Consider the following 18750-nt stretch of genomic DNA (forward strand, 5'->3'; position numbering starts at 1 on the left):
TTTTAGCATTTGCCCATTAGTTAATTAATGTTCGAATGAAAATCTGTAAACATGTAGAGGTGATGGATTCTCTCATGGGCTGTGACCTTGGAAATATCTGCGCGAAGGCGGAGCGATAAACCAGTGAAAACTGAAAACGTCGACTACTTTAGCGACGGGGTAACACGCGGAGGAACAGTATCAATTCTAGAAACGTCTACGGGACGATGTTTTCCGATCGGTTTGCTTGAGACCGATATCTGTCGTTTGCGCAGACTCATAGTCCATGAGAAAATCCAAGAGTTGACTGTGAACGTACCACTCGTCAGTCTGCAGATTAAAAACGCAAACAATGCGAAAAGTGAGGTTAGATTTAAACAGCTTTATCAAAGCTTAATCCGTGGTGCGTTCACAATCGACTCTTCAACGCCAACTTTGAGGATCAATTTAAATGAACACCTGATATAACAACTTATTACTTGTTTCGAAACGCATAGCTAAAAAAGCGAAATACATAATAAGAAAAAATGTCTTCTTGATTATTGATTAAGTTTTTCTTTGAAGTTAACACCGCAAGCCCACTTCGATTGGCTTGGAACTTAATCGATTACTTGATCTGACAGCAAGCACACAATGACTTTTAAATTTTGAAATTTGCATACCTCTATCTGACACGAACTCGTGTTTTGCTAAATATTATTACGCCTTAATCACCTCTTGTAATCTCTAGATTCAATCTGCTTCCTGCAGTTCCTTCTCAAATTAGCGTTCCTGTCCTTGACTTAATCGTTAGGTCACGATTAACCAATGCCCATCTATACCACAACAGCGTAACTGTCCAAATTTGTTATCGCCAGCAAAAAAGTTAATCCCACAGTTACACAATTTTTAATTATTATTCAGATAAAACCCTAGCAATATCTGAAGCTATTGTCCTCGTTTTTGCTTTGAAATTACGACGTTATTTCGCGAAGCCGTAAATAAAGAACATTACAGTTTAGTTTTACGGATTTTAATAAACCCTAAATACTGACAGCGAATGCATTTAAAAGCTCGCCTTTATGCGAAATTAATGTTAGACAAAAATACAGCAACTCGGTTGCAGTAATTAGATATGTCTGACGTATTTGATAAATTCCGGGCGGCTTGCGTGCTGAACTTTGCCAGAAAAGCTTTTATCATTCTGATCTCTAATGTTATCAGTGCATCCAATGGGCTCTAACCACAAACACTGACAAATCGCATATGCAAATTAGAAGGCGACGTCACACAAAAGCTGTTGGTTGCGACAAACGAAAATTCCAAAATTCTGTGACACGTCACGGATAAATCAATAGAAATAATATTTTCCTTTCCGAACTTTCCGTTTTATTATTTGGATAGGCGTGAAACATTTTTAATGGAAAAGTATGGAATTTTCCTTCAAGTTACGTAAATCGTCAATCTTCAATGAAAACCGTTTGTTAAATAATACGATAAAAATGATCAAAGTAAACGCCTTTCATTAAATATGGAAATGCTCATGCTCGTGCATAACTTTTATGTAACATTTGTTATATAAATCTTATATAAATCCTAACCATAACAATATGCACCACCATTACAAAATTTGCATATTGCTAATTTATTTCTTCTCAAGAAGAAATGTGTAACAACTCTTATAAGTTACTTGATTTATAGTAATTTTTTACCATTGTAAATATTATGTAATTATTATTTCAATTTTAGCTTTAGAGGTCTTGGTAAGGTAAAATGTTGAATACAGCGACTATACTCAAAGCTTCGAATGTTGACAAAGTTGGCTGAAATTATATTATAAATTACGAATAAACAAAAGTAGTGTATATTTTACTGCCAAATAACGTCTGCTTGTTAGAGAAATCGTATAAATATTTGTTAGTTGAAACAAACAAACCAAATAATTTTTAAAATATGATAATTTCAGAACATAATTTCAAGGATGTATTATAAAAACACATTTTGCAGGACATAATGAGCTTGTTAGTGGAATTTTTTTTTGATACGTTATAACAGCAGCAACTGTCAGTTTACATCTATAAAAACTTGACTAAAAATAATTTATTGTCCATTGTTAGTCGTGTTAATTAAGGATTGAGCGCCATCCATAACGTCGAGCTTTGGTAGCTTTAGGTATGTGTGCAAAAATAATTAATTTATCTTGTATTTGTTGTTCCTTGAACTTTAAAAGCGCCCCATAAAAAGCTGCATATTACGCTGGGACCGTCATTTAATTGCAAACTTGCATAAAAGAAACCATTATGAAATGAGCTTTTACACTTTCTGCTCCACATTTTGCAAACAGTTGCATAAGGTTTAGAATAAAGCCGCCTTTAATATGCATGAGTTTTTTCAAGTGGAATTTTTCTGTAGCACATTCGGTGGGATATATGTATTGTCCGTCCGTTGTTGTAACGTGACTGAGAGTAAACGCATGTCGTAGTCCAATTAATTATCCAACAAACTGAAATTATCGCGTAGATTATTGCTTCAGGTATACATGGTGAGAAGATGGTGGTTATTAATGACCACTCCCAGTAGCTTGTAAATTGTGACAGAACCTAAGGCGGAAACAATAGCGTACATTATCGAATCGAGTGTACCCCCATGTTTGTTCTATGGTGGCACAATTTCTCACTTTGTTCTATTGTACGTGAGCTGTCAGTGCTTATAAGACCATGTTGCTTTGGTTTTTATGCAAATTTGCTTCCTGGACTTTTGTCTAACGAAGTTGGCCCTCACCGTATGAATGAAAAAAGTTTCACGACTTCCTTCGAGCTTGCTAATCTACCGGAATAATTATTATTGTTATTACTTTAAGTGGAAATTTTACGCAAGAAGTGTGATACATTGGTACATCCAATTATTCATTACAAAGAACGTTAAACGAAGCTTAATGTTTAATTAAATTTTTTCAGGCTGCAAGTTGTATCCCCGGTTTAAGCATCGTTAAAAGCCCAAGTCGCAGAATTTAATTACTGTAAAATAAATTCTACTGGAAAGAGTTGGATAATCACAATTTTTCTGCTGGCTTTGGTCAATTATTTTCAAAATGTACTTTTGTCGACAATGTTTGGATGTTTAAGAATTGCTCGAAGAGATATCTTGGGTAATCTGATTTTTTTTAATTTTCTGTGATTGATTAAAAACAAATAATGGCAACCGAAAAAACAAAAATGATGAAAGTGACCACAAAGAGACTGGTGAAAGTTACTATGACAAAATCGCTGAACGAGAAAACTAAAGCGAATGAGTATTTGGGAAGGACCAACGAGGATAATATGAATAGTTACGTAATGCAATGAGTAATCTCTGAAAAATTATAAATAATTTAATGTTAATGTGTTTTTGTAATGTAATTTTAACCCACCACCCAATCAAAATTAAACATCACGTAAGATAATTGTACTAATGAATTTTTACTTAGAATATTGGACATAATAATTGTCAATATGCTTCAAACACATTTTATAAATATTTTAAAACGTTCTATTTCAAACTGTATAAAACTCAATTTTTGGAATAATTCAAAAATGTTGTTTGTAGTAAATTCTCGAGTGTAATAGTATATTACAATACAAGTTCGATGAATATACAGGGTTATTCTAAATGATTATAGTCGAAGTAGGCGTGAAAATTGAATGTAAAATTTATGGTTGCCGCTCCACATAAAAAAAACATCAAAATTATGTGAATAAGTGAGTACAAATCGTTCACACACGGGAGTTAAATTGATTGCAAAACAATGCAATATTTCTGGATTCAATCGTTAATTTAACAAAAATAAATAAAAACCTCATCACCGCACTTTTCACCTAAAAAATGACAGTGACAGCGACAAAACTGACAGTTCACATGAAAGCGGCAAAAATGTAATAACATGGGCATGGCCTACTTCGACTACAATCATTTAGAATAACCCTGTATAACAGATCTAAAAAAAAAATTGAACCGTCTTCCTAGTTTTCGAGATCTATGATTTTTTTTACCCATTTTACATAAAATTCAGTGGCTCCCAAACTTTTTTTGAGAAAATTTTAGTCCCTTTTTCTTGAAAAATGTCATCATTTGTATAAGGCAATACTGGCTCAATCATTACCTATTGTGGAGTTCTATCACTGGTTAAATATTCTGTACAACTTTCAAAGTCATCCTGTATATACGAATAGTTGAGTAATTTAATACTTAATTTGTTTTAATTTAAAAAAATATACAAACATATTTCCGTCCTTGCTGATTATTTAAACTTATTTCCTGATCATAACACCACTAGTGTGTAATGAAAGTAGATTGGTAGCATACGTAAGAAATGTAGCAGTACGGATTCTTGAACATTGGAATATATTAACTCAGTATTGGATTTAGGTGAAAATAATGCATTGATATAAAAACTAGAAGGATCAGAAGAATATTCTTCTCAATCGTTTTTCGTGAACTAAAAAAAATTCAAATACACAGCTGTCTACTGGAAAGCTATGATTTATGAAAAAAGCAGCAGGAAAGATAGACTCTTAAGCATTTCAGCAGATTACATATCTGATCTTAAACGTCTTGAGCAGAGAGCTCAAAGATTAATCAAGCAGTGGACATTAGTTCATGTCTCCATAATGAATGTGCCAAAGCAGATCATTCATAATGTTTCTTATCGGTATAATCGATATTGAGACTAAGTACTAAGAAAAGATTTATCTTTTACTATGTTTTTATCTTTTACTACTTGCTGTAACATCAGTTACAGCATTCATACCTAATGATGTTAGTTATTTTATTGGATATTACTCTTCTTTCCTCCATGTACATCTTAGGTCAAAAGATAACAAAGAAACAATAAGACATGCTACCACTTCAAATATGACAAGAAATCAAGAAATTAAATAAAAGGAAATTTTCTTTCCTTCAATCAATTAGAATAAAGTATTTCTTGTAATCGACTTTTGACCTTGTTTGCAATATACAGGGTGATTATAAATGATTATCTCATCGCAGTTGGCGTTGAAAACCCACACATATTTTGTATGTGCCGCCAACCTCGCAACGTTAGACAAACTAGTAGACAGATTTCCACTACCGCCAGTATTGCCACATTTAATCTTTGATATTAAATATTTCTAAAATTAGTTGCATGAAAATATCCGTTCTTTTTTTACCTCCGATACAAAGATATTTTTTGATACATTAAAAACCTCAACAGATCTCGCAAAATCAGAAAGCTTCAAATAAATGGTTGGCATTTCCCAGAGGCTTCTTAAAACAAATTAAAAAACCAAAAGAAATGTTACAAAAAATGTTGTATGAATTAAGCCGTAATTGTGCAAACATGAGAATTTTTACAAAACGTGTTTTTGTTAGAATCAGTAAACGAAACCACGAGATTCATTTTAGGCAATATCTGTCTTCCACAGGTTTAGTGTCAGGTTTTCTCTAAATAAATTAAGACGGATGGAACTGGTAATTTGTTGGTAGCTCCAGCAATAAGTACATAATATGAGTACGTGGTATTTATTTTATGCGGGGTTGCTGTCTCCTTCGTTTCTTGTACAATAGAGCAATGATCATTAGAAGATTTTGGCATTGTAGCCGTGGCACAAGTTCTTGCAGTCCTTTGTTCGAGAGGTGCTCATTTAGACCACGTCGAACAATGATAACGTAACAAATGGTTATGTTATTGTTGTTATCGAAACAACCGAAATGATTCATTGCTCTTCTTACATCATTTGTGAAATTGTCTGAATATGAATTATGCATGTGGAGAGATTTTGGCTGGGCGGCTTCTAAACCGACGCGCGGTTATTTATAGTGAAATAACAATCGACGATGGGTTTCTGTGTACAATCATTTCGCAGGCGAAACACGGAAGTTTATTGTTTAACAAGGTTTTTATGAAGACCTCTTATTGTTAGACCAGCCAACATCCGAATTCGGTTCGGTTTTGCGGCGGATGATATTAGATTATGAACGGAACCATCGAATCGAATAAACTAACAGAGCGTGAAGCTCTTACCAAATATTAGCAATAAGTAAAAGGGCAATCATTGCATTTTCGATGTGTTTCTCCATTTATATCCCTTGTTTAATTTAATATCAAAATTCCCCCAGAGACTTGGCAATTTCTGCGGAATACTATTTTACAAATATTAAAAATTCTTTTCAACTTGAAATATTGGATTTTTACCCCCGCAACTTCAAACAGATTTTTTTATTAGCAGATGAAAACGCTCGCAGATTAATTTCAAAGTTCAGCATAATTCGCAAACGGGCACATAAATACACCGAAGAACACGCACAGGACTCTAACTCGATTTGCTCCACTCCCGCGATCTACTCTGCTACTCTAGATAATAAGCAAAAATCTCCCGATACATCGCCGGATTCATTTTTGGTTTCACAACGTCACTTTTTCACTCCCACAAATTATTTTACGGCTTTTATTAAATTTCGCCGCCGCCTCCGCAATCCGGATTGTTGGTGAACTGTTCCGATCGTGTTGATTTTCGAATCGAAAATTTGCTTTATGGTTTAATTAAGATTTTGACTTCATCCGGTCAATTACAGAGCTTTGATTGTGCGAATTCATCGAAGTCAATAATCATTTTCAGGAGGGCGCCTCTGGCGGCATCGCGTCCGCTCGCAATAAAAGAGTTAAGTAAACTTTTTGATTATCACATAAAAGCTTTAATTTTCAAAACAAACCTCCGCACCAAACTTGCGCGGATTTTGCACAGCAGACGATTATTAACTCGTTGCTGTTCAGAATCATAGTTATTCTAAGAGGAAAATTCACCAATCTCTACTAAAAAATGTTATTTTTTAATTGTTCATTATTTTGCGATCAAATAAATCCTGATAAGCCGCAGCGGAAGGGGCAAATGTAGTAATCACCTCAAATAACAATTTCGTTCTGGCAAAATGATTTTTTATTTTAGTACATCTTTTAAAGACACGCTTCATTTCGTTTATCAAAAAATATTTTTCGGGTCAACCAATATTTATTTAGGATGATTCACAGGAAGGTTTTCTCTTTTATGTTTGAACATAATCTATATTCAGAAAAATACATGCAACAACCCAAAGACCGAAAATAAAATTTATTCAGATAGGTATTTTTTCAATTGTTAGGAACGAGGATATATAACAAAACAAATAACGACACACTTATGTCCAAGGATAATAGCTCTTGTCAACTGTTAATTGCTGTTTGTCTTTAAAGTAATGGTAAATTCAGAGAAAACATCCTTGATGAAACTCTTAAAAACCAGAAACAATGCTAGCGTATTATTTTTCTATTCAATATTCATCCAAAATATTTGGTTGCATTAATTTGTTATATCGATGTTAATTCATACAAAAAAATATTTACAAACTAATGCATAAGATGTCGGAAAAATTTCAAACACTATTTAATTACTTTCTAAGTTCTTAATTTAGTGGGACACTTATTATACAAACTACAATAAACAAAAAATATTTTTACATACCAAATTAGTCGGCCTATTTGTTCAACGAGTTGTGATTTTCTATTCTACCTAAAAAAAAACAGAACTAGATTAATTATTAAAAATACATACAAAATAAATAAATAGTAATGAAGCTAGAATTTTAAACAACAAAATGAATTTCCTTAAATGATTACCTCATTGAGTCATTAGTTATTTTCATTATTCAAAGTGCACTTGGAAAAATATACAATTAACTTCCCGAGTTAATACCTTCCGCGTTGTTCATCATAATTTCATTGTGAAGTGAATAATTAGAAAACAATAAAAACAAAGTATCTAATTAAAAAGCTAACTACTAGTCTTGTAATTTGGAGAACTCAAAAAAAAAAGTTATTTAATAAACTAGTTTGTTAATGAAGGCGATTAATAATCGAAACTGTTTAAAGCACGAACGAGTGTAGCGAGTGAGTGGCTTTAATAGTTGAGATTATTAATCGCCCATTAACAAAAGAGTTGATTACAAAATTTTTTCGTTGACCACAAACTTTTTTTTTTGGTGGCAAATTTTGAAATTAAAGCCAAATCAAAACCAATTTCATCTTTTTCCATAAAGATGAGACCTTATAAATACCTTCATTCTTTTTTTGTCCTCAGGGTAGACCATTTTTAAATTTTTCAACACTTTCTATTCACTTTTCCACAAAGAGTGTCAGAAGACGTCAACTCCATTCACATTCAATTTCACGTAAAAATCACGATTGCTACGGAAAGCTAGTTACCTTTGAAAAATATGACATGCGAATTTTAACCAAAAATGTCGGTTTTTGAAAAAGTGAATTTGTAATTGTGCAGTTATGGAGCTATAAAATATAGAAAACCCTGCTGCACTACCTGCTGCAGTGTTGGTAAGTGCAAACAATGCATGTTCGAGGTTGTTTATACATCAAAATTTAATCAAAACGTCAAAATTGCAAAAATCGTTGATTAATGAAAAATAGTGTATTAATGAGGTCCATTAATACACTATAATTTAGACAAAAGAATTCATTAATATTGAAATTAACAAGCGGTCAACGGAAAAATATATTAATCAACTTAAGCACATAACATTTTTGGTTTACAATACAAAAATTTCCAATAATAATAATGCGGAATCTGGAAAAGTGCCCCGAATGCTTGCAGCGTTTCCACGTTGAATAGCAAGGGAAATCCTCTCGAAAAGGAATTTCTTTGATATGGAATTGCCTGATTCCGCAATAAGTCGCTCTCCGATGACATTAATGAAATCGTCTTGTAATTAGAATTAAAAGTGTAATTCACAACTACAGTTGAATTAATTGTAAAGTTTCGATACTGATACATTTCTTTATACCATTGATTTAAGTATTTAAGTATTCATGGAGCTTCACCATACTTATTAAAACTAAAATTCTTCTATTCCTTTTATAGGTTAATGTAACATTTGTGATTTTGTGCGCTTTTATTTCTGACCGTCTTGCTTCAAGCGTTGTTGCCGATCAATGTCCCAATTCCGTTGTAGAAAGATATCTTCTGTATAATTACAACATTTACATTTAATTAAGACATTATTTGTTCCGCGATGTAAAAAGTACAGTTTTTGTAATGAAACAAAGTCGAGCTGACCTCGCCTTCTGCACACTTATTTAATAGAACAAACAGTAAACTTTTATGTGTGGCAGAGCAGGACTGTTTATTTTTCTCACAACAATAAACTTACACAATATTGATTGACAAGAATGTGAATCATTAATCATGATATAGCATGATGAAAGCTCGCACAATCCATTACAAAATTAATTTCGAAAGAATTTCGGTATTCCTGTTCCAATTAATTACATTAATGTAAATAAAAGTTCACCCTGACGACTTTGACATTGCCGTGAAAGGAGCAACCAGGTCAGTATGGTAGGTATACATTCCGCGGTAATGAGTTATCTCGCTGTATGATCTTCGACGGCTCGATAAAAGCAAAGTGTAATAATAATTACTTTCGGCATCAGGCCACGAACAAATACGTAATTTATTTAGAGAGCATTAAAGTTAATTGGAAGCTTGCTCCTTGTATTGTAGTGCAGAATCGTTGATTGATGAGCTATAAATTGGTGCAACTGTGGTGGCGCATTAAAGAAGAATGATTGCGACTAGCTCACGATTCAATTAAATAAAGTTATGTCTTCACACCGGTTACAACAGACCGTGTAATGTCCCGCAAACAAAGTATTTGGATTCATGAAGTGTGCTCGTCGGTCACAGAGCCATTGAGAAATTGACATTAGCCTACCAGCAGAAAATAATAAAATAATAAAAAAAAACTTCCCCCGAATTCGTTATCAGGTTTTGCAATTGATCGAAAGTATTACCGTCGCTCGTTCATGCCACGCAAACGAAATCACCGAAAAGCCTGATACGTTACGAGTGATTTAGGAGAAATTTCGGTTTTATTTGTGTTTTCGGTCTGATTGTTGAACAGGCCGCGTTTGTAACAAATTGCAACGACAGATGGCCCAGTACTAGCCCAGACTCACGTTACAGCGTATTTATTTGCAAGGTACACATGAAAAAAATCGACGACGAAACCCCCATTTCACCACAGTTGGTCCAAATTGAAAGCGAAATTGGCCCGACGGAATCAATAATTTTTCCAGAAAAGTCTGGATAATAAACGACTTAATAAACCGTTTATTCGGTCCCCTGACCGCAATATGGACTCGGATTGGGTATTCAAAAGTGGTAAAGTTGTGGGAGTCAACAATAAAAATTTCCTTTAATTATAAATGCGCGATTGAGAAGCTCAGGATCATGAAGCTTACACGACCGTTTTATTTTCTCTGGCTTTAGCACTATCGATTCTGTCGGATTTAATAATCTCGTTGTGTCGAGATTAATCCCATTGTGCTTTGTGCTATTAACCGGAGAACGAAAACAAGTATTTTTCCTGTCCATTAGTCGAAGGTATAACAAACACAATCTAAATGCATCTGTAATCAGCACACGCTCTGTTGCGATCATTTGGTATTTATTAAAGCGAAAACTTCTTTAGGCGCACCACGACATTATTCCCGGGCAGTGAATTAGTTTCACCGTCACGCAACACGCGTCACGCGTCACGTCACATGCTCCGAGATGAAAGGCTTATTCAAGCAAGTTCGGGGGAGCCGAGTTTAGCCGAGGGAGCAAGAAACAGTCAGCTGTGCGTCACTTTCAAATTTTCATTGTGTCTAACCTTTTGGTAAATTGTTCACTAAAATTTGTTTCAAAACATTTATGATCAAGAGCGTTTCTGAAAAGCAAAAGATAGTTGTCATCAAGGAAAATCAAAAATTGTTTTGGTTGGAGACCGGTTCCTATATGAATGAGTCAATTGTAATATGTAACTGAGGTACAGTGGAGAGTAAATATAAACTTATTTCTTTTAAATTAATTTAACTAGGAGTATAATAATTAATCTACTAAAAACTAAAACTACCAATAAAAAAAATTTGCTGAAAAGGTGTGCAATTGACCGGAAGGATCACATTTAGTACAATTGAAATTGCATTTTTGAACAAATATTTCACAAACAAAAACTATATCGAACCAGCAACCAATCGCCTCACTTCGTTGCACGAATTAATGCAGAACATTGAGGGTAAAATTCAAATTCTATTGTTTTTTAATCGACGCTGAACGAGCCGTGGTACTTGTGCTGTTTTTACTGACAAGTGGTTTACAACGTGCATCTGCACCAAAAAGTCTACTTTTTACACAATGTGAAGAGCAAAAATTAACCGGGTTTGTTAAATTTCTCATTCTGAGTAAACGCTCGATAGTTTAAACTGTGCAAATACAGTTGGAGCAAACTAGTTAGTTATTTTCTTCCTGTTATTCAAACAAATTCTGTTTGGCACCATTCTGGGAATGCGCACTAGTTAAAATTGGTAGCCTGAGCTTCGGCATGTATCTGTGAATGAACAAGCTATAACTCTTAGAGCGGCTGTAGATCATTAACTGTTACGTTACGTTCCGTAGGTCTGTGGAAAATAATAAAAATTTGCAGGGGGTGATTACGAAAGCTCGATCCGTAGCGTTAGCGCGTAGATGATTACATTACTGTAAATTGCTTTTTAATGTTCAAAAGCGCATTTGGCTGGTTTAGCAGATATAAAACATTTATGATAAATTACGGCGATGATAAATATTTACTTAAAGAGATTTTCCCTTGGAAATTTTTAATGCTGCATTATCGGCGCATACCCTTATGAATATTTTCTAATTAACTCATTTTTAATTAATGCAATAACAATAAAAACTGCCTTTTTTCCGTCGACGAATGAATTTCGAAGCAATTAAAACTGCACCGGGCGTAATTCGCTAATAGCACGTCGAAAGGAAATTCCTTCTGGCTCTCCCTTGAGGATGGCGTCGCTTAAACAACCCAGAAAGAGCTATATGTGAGTCGCGACACTGTCGAAAGTCAACCACTATAACATCTCTTTAATTGGCTTGTTGACATTCTGCTTTCCAACACAATTACGCCAAAATGCCGTCTCGTCTGACGAAACCAATGCCACATTGAATTCACGGCACGTAAATTAAGAAAATCAACAATAACATTGTACGATCCTAACGGCCCGAACACGTACCCATCTGACGAAACAGTCAATTTGACCCTAATTATTTGCCATTTGGGGACAAATCGATGCCTTAAAACGTCTCTAATTAAAAGTTAAACATCTTAGTCTGCACGCAAACGCTGAATATCAATATCGAGGTCCCGGCCCCAAAACCTTCCTTTTCCGGATTTTATTTTTAGTTGTAGAATATGCAAAATTGTGAGCGGTTCGAATCAGACTCTATTATGATATCGGCAGCAGAGAGTCGCCACTAACTAACCAATTATCGACAGCTGATGGCAGTTAATAAAATCAACAGAAAGTAGATGAGCGCTTTTACACAGTAGAAGCTTCAAAAGTTATACAAAATGTAGTGTGAAATTATCTATTTACAGAAAATTCTATACTTATACTCCACGTGTGCATAATACTATATTAATGCTTCAATATCTTTCCTCACCATCTGGTGCTTCTTATTCTCATATATGTCAACAGGTGTTACTGACACTTATTAGTACAAAAAAAAATATCATAATGCGATTGAACTTATCTAAAATGAAAGCTTTTATTCCCTCTATATGTTTACAAAATTAAAAGGTTTGTACTGGACGCTTTTAAGTAACAAAAATGTACAGTGACTGATTTAAAAAATGATTTCACTGTATCTTACTTGGCCCGCCACTGGGTGGAATAAAAAAATACAATTTATGCCAAAAGGTGACCATTTACTGTGTGACTTGCCTGGGTATTTTTGCCAAAAATTAACTCCGCAAATTTAAGAAATTTTATTCTTTACTCTACACTCACACTGTAATTTACAAAAATAACTATTTTCAAATTTCCATATTTTCAAAATTAAATATTTAAATATTATTCAATTAACGCTGTCGTTATTTTTTTTTTAATTCGTGTTAATTCGCATTCATATTAATAACTTATACGAAATTTACTTCTTTTCTTTATCAACGTTTTTTTTTACACTGAATTTCATCATAAAGAAAAAGTTCCTCTCATTAATTTTTTTTTCACTCTAACAAAAAAAAATTATTTTCACTTTTCCAAAAAAAAATCTTATATTTATCTCTTTCTACATGGCGACAGCGTTCTTTTTGTTTTCAATTGTCACTACAACTACTATTTATTTCCAAATTTACGCTATCCATTTCTCTCAGAAACAATATGACTGGAAACCAAGTTTTGAAAGAACAAGATTAGAAACAATAAATTATCGCTTAAGGCCAAAAAATATTGAGAGATATGTTCCAAATTATTTAATTGGCATAACCTGAATATCAGGAACTGACTAAAAATGTCAAAGTATTCATAATATAGCTACATTCATTTTAAGCGAATTATAATTTTGCGAATTTAATTTATACCACAAAACCATCAAAAAATGCAAGCATATACACCGAGATGGTTTATCATGTTCTTGACGTGCATGGTAAATTTAACAAATTTGGTTGCTTTCTCCTAAATAATGTAATCAAATATGTACTTATCTTGTAAGAAAGCCTGTCCCCTATTCACATCAATTGTTAAAATCTTGTGAATATGACTATGGACAGTCAGTGACATAAAAATTACAAAAATTATCTTTAAAGAAGTCATCAAAAATAAAAGCACAACTGATTTCTCAGTAACAAGATCTAGATAGATTTCTTGGGTTCATCCTTTTAATTCAGAGTCAGAAGTGGAAAAGTTATCATCATCGAATGAGAGTATTCGAGTAATCAGCTTATTAGCCAGATCAAGCCCCCAGTAAATAATAAAAAATGCATCTTATTTTCAAGAAAATAAAATAATGAAGACGGAGGTAAATGAATTTTTTTAATGACTGTTGAGATATAAAATTACATATTTGAATTGTTGTAATTTTTTTTGTGTTCGTAAAGCTGACTCAAACGAGTAGGAACATATTTTCTGTGTTTATAAAAGCTCAACTCACTTAAATCAAATAAATGAGCTTCAATCGAATAAGCTTAACACTTGAAAAGCATAACTTTTACAAGTTTGATGAAAATAGTTATTTTTGATTCTAGATTGCTACATGACTCTTTTGCATTTGAGAATGAAGAAGAAGAATAATTCTAAAATGCAAAATCAATCAAGTATCAAACGATATTTTTTCGAAAACTGCAACCAGACATTAGTAAAAAAGCCAAGAAAAGTTTAATTTATCCATCAGTCCATCATGATACAAGATAGTAAAAATCTAAAAATATTTCCTAAAGCGATGACGATGATCCGTCTCTTGAACTGTTAGGAGCAGCGCGAAGCACAGTTTCTAGTCTTATCGGGGAAAAATCGTAATGTAATCTTTAATAATTAAAAATTGCAGGATACGAAATATTTTTACGTTCTGTTTTTTACGTTATGAAAACAAAAAGCAGTCGCTTCGCGTCATAATTGTCATGTAAATATAAATTTTACTTAACAGTTTTCGAAAAAATATATTACAGCCGTTTTTAGTGTAGTTATCGACCGGTCCATATTAAATTATTGGCTTAACCATGTTCCTACTATCAATGCAATAGTCGTCAGCAAATCGATTTCACTTTGACAGTAACAGCTCAACAGAAATACCAGTGGGATTTACGAAGTGATTGGTATTAAGCCACCGAGTATCAGCACTGTTAAAATCTATGTTTAACGTATTTATTTTTTGAAGGTGATCGATACATTTGTATTTTTTTACAAAACAATATTTGAACGTTTAACAACGAGTTTTAATACAACTTAAGCACAATATTAATTAAAGAACAAATTAGAAATATGAGATGAAGCACTTTACAAGAAAAGGGCAATAGGTTAATTCGCTTTTAGGTATAATTTTTTTAAATAGTTTTGTATGTCAGTGAACCTGCATCGTATTACTCGAGGGCAACATGCAGAAATTGAATTTCGTTAGTGGTTTTTGTAAAAGTAACAAAATAATTCAAATATTTTGTGCATTTAATCGGTAACTGCAAGTTACAAGAGCCAGAACACATTTTCCCTGCAAACATTCTTTCAGAGAATTCTTCAAATCATGATTTTGATAACAAGTGCCAGACGGTTTGTTGTAAGAAATTTTACAAGATTTGTTTATTCTATCTAACGAAGAAAACGTACTAAAAAACGGAAAATAACGGTTACATGAGCGCCTCTGTTAACTTTGGAGGAATTATTAAATTTTGAAAGTCTGTTTCTTGTTTTACAATCTTACAGACGTAATTGCCCAAGATACATTTTTTGTGACATGTAAGATAAATGTAGACTCTTGAAACTTCTAGTATTAAGAATGTAAAAAACTATTAAAATAATTGCGTAAAAAATCAACATCAATACATATTGAAAAATACATCCAATAAACCGACGAGTACATCAAAAGTGATATAAATCAAATATGGTCGAGTATTACTATTGTTCGACGAGTTTTTTTTTAATCAAACTAATCGTGTATTAAAATACTAAAAAAATGCCCTTTGTTCCCATAAACATCAATCTGCATTTTCAATACCGTTCAACATTTTGCACTAACTATTTGACAGAAACTGACGTTTCCATTTATTTACATTTACGAAGTAAAAGGTTTGCATTCACAAATAAATGTTTTCATAAAACAAACCATCCATATCGAATAGCACAGGTTTTGATGCGTCTGATGTCATTTTGCATTCGATTATAAATGTCAACATGATTCTGTACAAGAACGATGGCATTCCACTACTAACAAATTACTCAACCCAAAAGCTGGGCATAATAAAATATTAATTTCATACACATTTTAGTACTTTCTGTTATGAGCAATTCGGGTACAGAATGCAACACAAAAACAACTGTTCTACATTTTTGAAAAAAAAATTTGCATATTGCAGTCCGGATCTAAATGTATGAAGATGATTCTATGTTCGAGTGTTGTAATACTGTGTGGGATACAACATAATTAGTGTAACGCATACATCTGAATAAAATGATGTTTAACAGTCTATTTATATCTATGATAATGACAGGTTCCCATAAATAATCATAGACATTGGCACAATTTACATATCAGTATCTATTAGTATTATTACACGGTGGATTTAAATTTGTTCTTAATATTGTCTGCTGCATATTTTTCCATATGTTTGTACAACTTTCACGTATGCTACCATGATGTGACTTTGTGAAGAAATATTTAAGTCACAAGTGTTTTATAATATTCGGCAAGAAATATCTTTTTTACTTAACACTTGATTTAAATCTTTTGCTACATTTTCGCATAAGAAATTAAATACGCCTTGAATGTGTAAAAGTCGAAGAAATACTATGTGCTATACATTTCCTGTCAGTTAACAATAAATAAACAAAAAAAAATCACAATTTGTTGTCTTCAATAATTTTCCGATACAATACGGCGTAATAAACCGACTCATATATTTTTTATTATTAGAATTAGTGCAAGAGTAAGTACATTGGTGCTGTCGAAGACTGGAAGGACTAAAGATCTTTCAGATGAGAAGTCAAAAGAAAATTGTTTGATAATTATGTGCATCGAGAGCCTCGCCCGAAGTAAAATTCCACCCGAAGTCTAAAACATTCAGTAACTCTTTTAAATTATCAAGTCCGTGTCGAAATTCCACCCTTTCGTAAAATTTAACTGGAAATGATTAAGTCAGGCGTGTTGTTTATATCGCGCTCAGCACAGCGAACTTTTATGAAGGTATATAACAATTTGCCCTTTTCAGTTTCGTCCTTGATTACAGCCCATCCCTTTCTGCAATAGTCACGGGGCTTACATCGCGACAATTTATTCTCTCATTACAAAGACACGCTTCGAAACACGAGATTTGCCTCGATATCATGCAGATTGAGACCTTCAACTTTACTCGGCACGAACGCATAAGTTGGTGCATTCTAAGAAAAAAAAAATTGATCGACATCGACCCAGTTCTCCGCTCACGCGGGACTACAACAAAGCTCACGTGCTCTTTAGCTTATTTACATTTCCCTAGGCGACAAAAAGTCCTTAATTTAACATCCCACCAGCTGACACTACTTCACTTAATGCAGCGTTTAAATCGGCCCCTAAACAAACCCGCCTGAAGCCTGCCGAAATGTGCTAGGTTTCAGGAAAATAAACACAGCTGAAAGAGCTTTAGCCCTAACCGCCACCAACGCAGATTCCGGCGAACACGAATTTTTGCATATTTAAACGGATTATTTAATATGGCAGAAGAAAATTGCTCCGAAACGAAACATTTTTGTTTGTTTCGTAATTTTCATTTACATGTTCGTGGTTGATAAACCCGCATCGAAAAAATCGACAATTCTTTAACCAGAGCATGAAGTGTTTGCAATTGGTGTACCACATCTTGTGTTGTGCAATGAATGTGGCGGCGGCGGCGATAGATATTACATAACAATTGTCAACATTTTGTTATCATGTGGATGTTGCAGTTCCGCGCTTTCTATCGAAATATTACTAAACAATAACCTCGTCGGAAAATTAATTATTATTAATATTCTGCCTGGAGATACGAGAACAGTACAATACACTAAATTAGTAAATTTTACACATCAATTAACCTGGATAATGGCACGCTGTTATCCCTTAATAACGCCGAACCGATCAAACACCATTTAATTTCCACGGTACACTTTTTAACAGCACCAAAACACACCGAGACACCACAATCGATTAAATCCTCGACTTACAAGGAATAGATCCATGACATTGAAACAACTTTTTAAGCATGCAACCTTCATCTCGACGTGACAAATATTTTCGAAAACATCCTCGATTCTCCAGTTGCGCATCCAAGAAAAACAGAATTCACCGGAAAACTTACGCTACACAAGTTCCTTTGAGGTTTCCCGGATTGACCTACATTTTCCATTTCCCGTTTGTTGACTACATGCTAATAAGTTGAAATTGCAAACACTAAGTTGCGCGTCACTAATTGGCGGAAGGTTGCAGCTTTGTTGTAATGTGTACAAGCTATTGGCGCGAATCGTTGATCCGGGTACTCTACACTAGCACAATAAAACAGCCGGAATTATTATCTTCGAGCACGACTCGTTCTCTGTAAACAAATCCAGCTGTGCGAATCTTAATGTGGAGATCTCGCAGGAATTTCAAGTTTACGAGCTTCGCCGCAACTAGAGAGCTTTTCTTGAAAAATCAAAAAATGCAGGTGGCTTATCAAATCTAGAGTTTGCCAACGATTCCTGGTGAAAGGTGATTATGTCACTGGAAAAACAAACACCAATCACTACGGAGAACGACTAAAAAAGTCCCTTCTGTTTTAAGTTATTACTTAACAGTATTTGTTTATTTGCACAATATCTGGTCCACCGAAAAAAATCCTAATGAAATTCCGACGAAAGTGTGAACTGTTTCCTGAATTTTTAATTCCGCCTAGGTTCTTACAGCGTTTCCAAATTATAGTTTCACCGACTAATGGGTAATTATCGCTTATAAAGAGTCAACAGCCAAATTGGGAATTTGTTGGTAGGGCTATTCGCGATAAAAATTCCCTCCACATCTGGCGAAAGTACATAATTTATAATTTAATTACGTCTAGCTCGTAGAAGTTTAATGGTATTTATGAAGAGAATTGGAAACTTTGGTGTGCCGTTTTGTTCCGGAAAGCGATTTAAATAAATTGTTTCAAGATCGAAAATTCGGAAGGGCGATAAAACGGAATCGCAAAATAAATTCGAGTAAAAAGTGTATT

At 33.7% G+C, this 18750-nt stretch overlaps 1 protein-coding gene across 4 annotated transcripts in view; it reads right to left on the reverse strand.

Moving 5' to 3' along the window:
* Nucleotides 1-18750, reverse strand: part of LOC138132897 (uncharacterized) — a 90641-nt gene that overhangs the window by 52999 nt on the left and 18892 nt on the right. For 2 of the 4 annotated variants that reach the window (XM_069050608.1, XM_069050603.1), the window contains exon 2: nucleotides 7473-7520. The exons of 1 other annotated variant lie outside the window; for it this stretch is intronic. The gene's annotated coding sequence lies outside the window, so the exon portion shown is untranslated. Of the gene's footprint in view, nucleotides 1-7472; nucleotides 7521-17599; nucleotides 17737-18750 lie in introns of those variants that run through there. One more of the 4 variants, XM_069050605.1, reaches the window with a different exon arrangement.

This window comes from Tenebrio molitor, chromosome 6 (assembly GCF_963966145.1).
Source record: "Tenebrio molitor chromosome 6, icTenMoli1.1, whole genome shotgun sequence".
Lineage (NCBI taxonomy): Eukaryota > Metazoa > Arthropoda > Insecta > Coleoptera > Tenebrionidae > Tenebrio > Tenebrio molitor.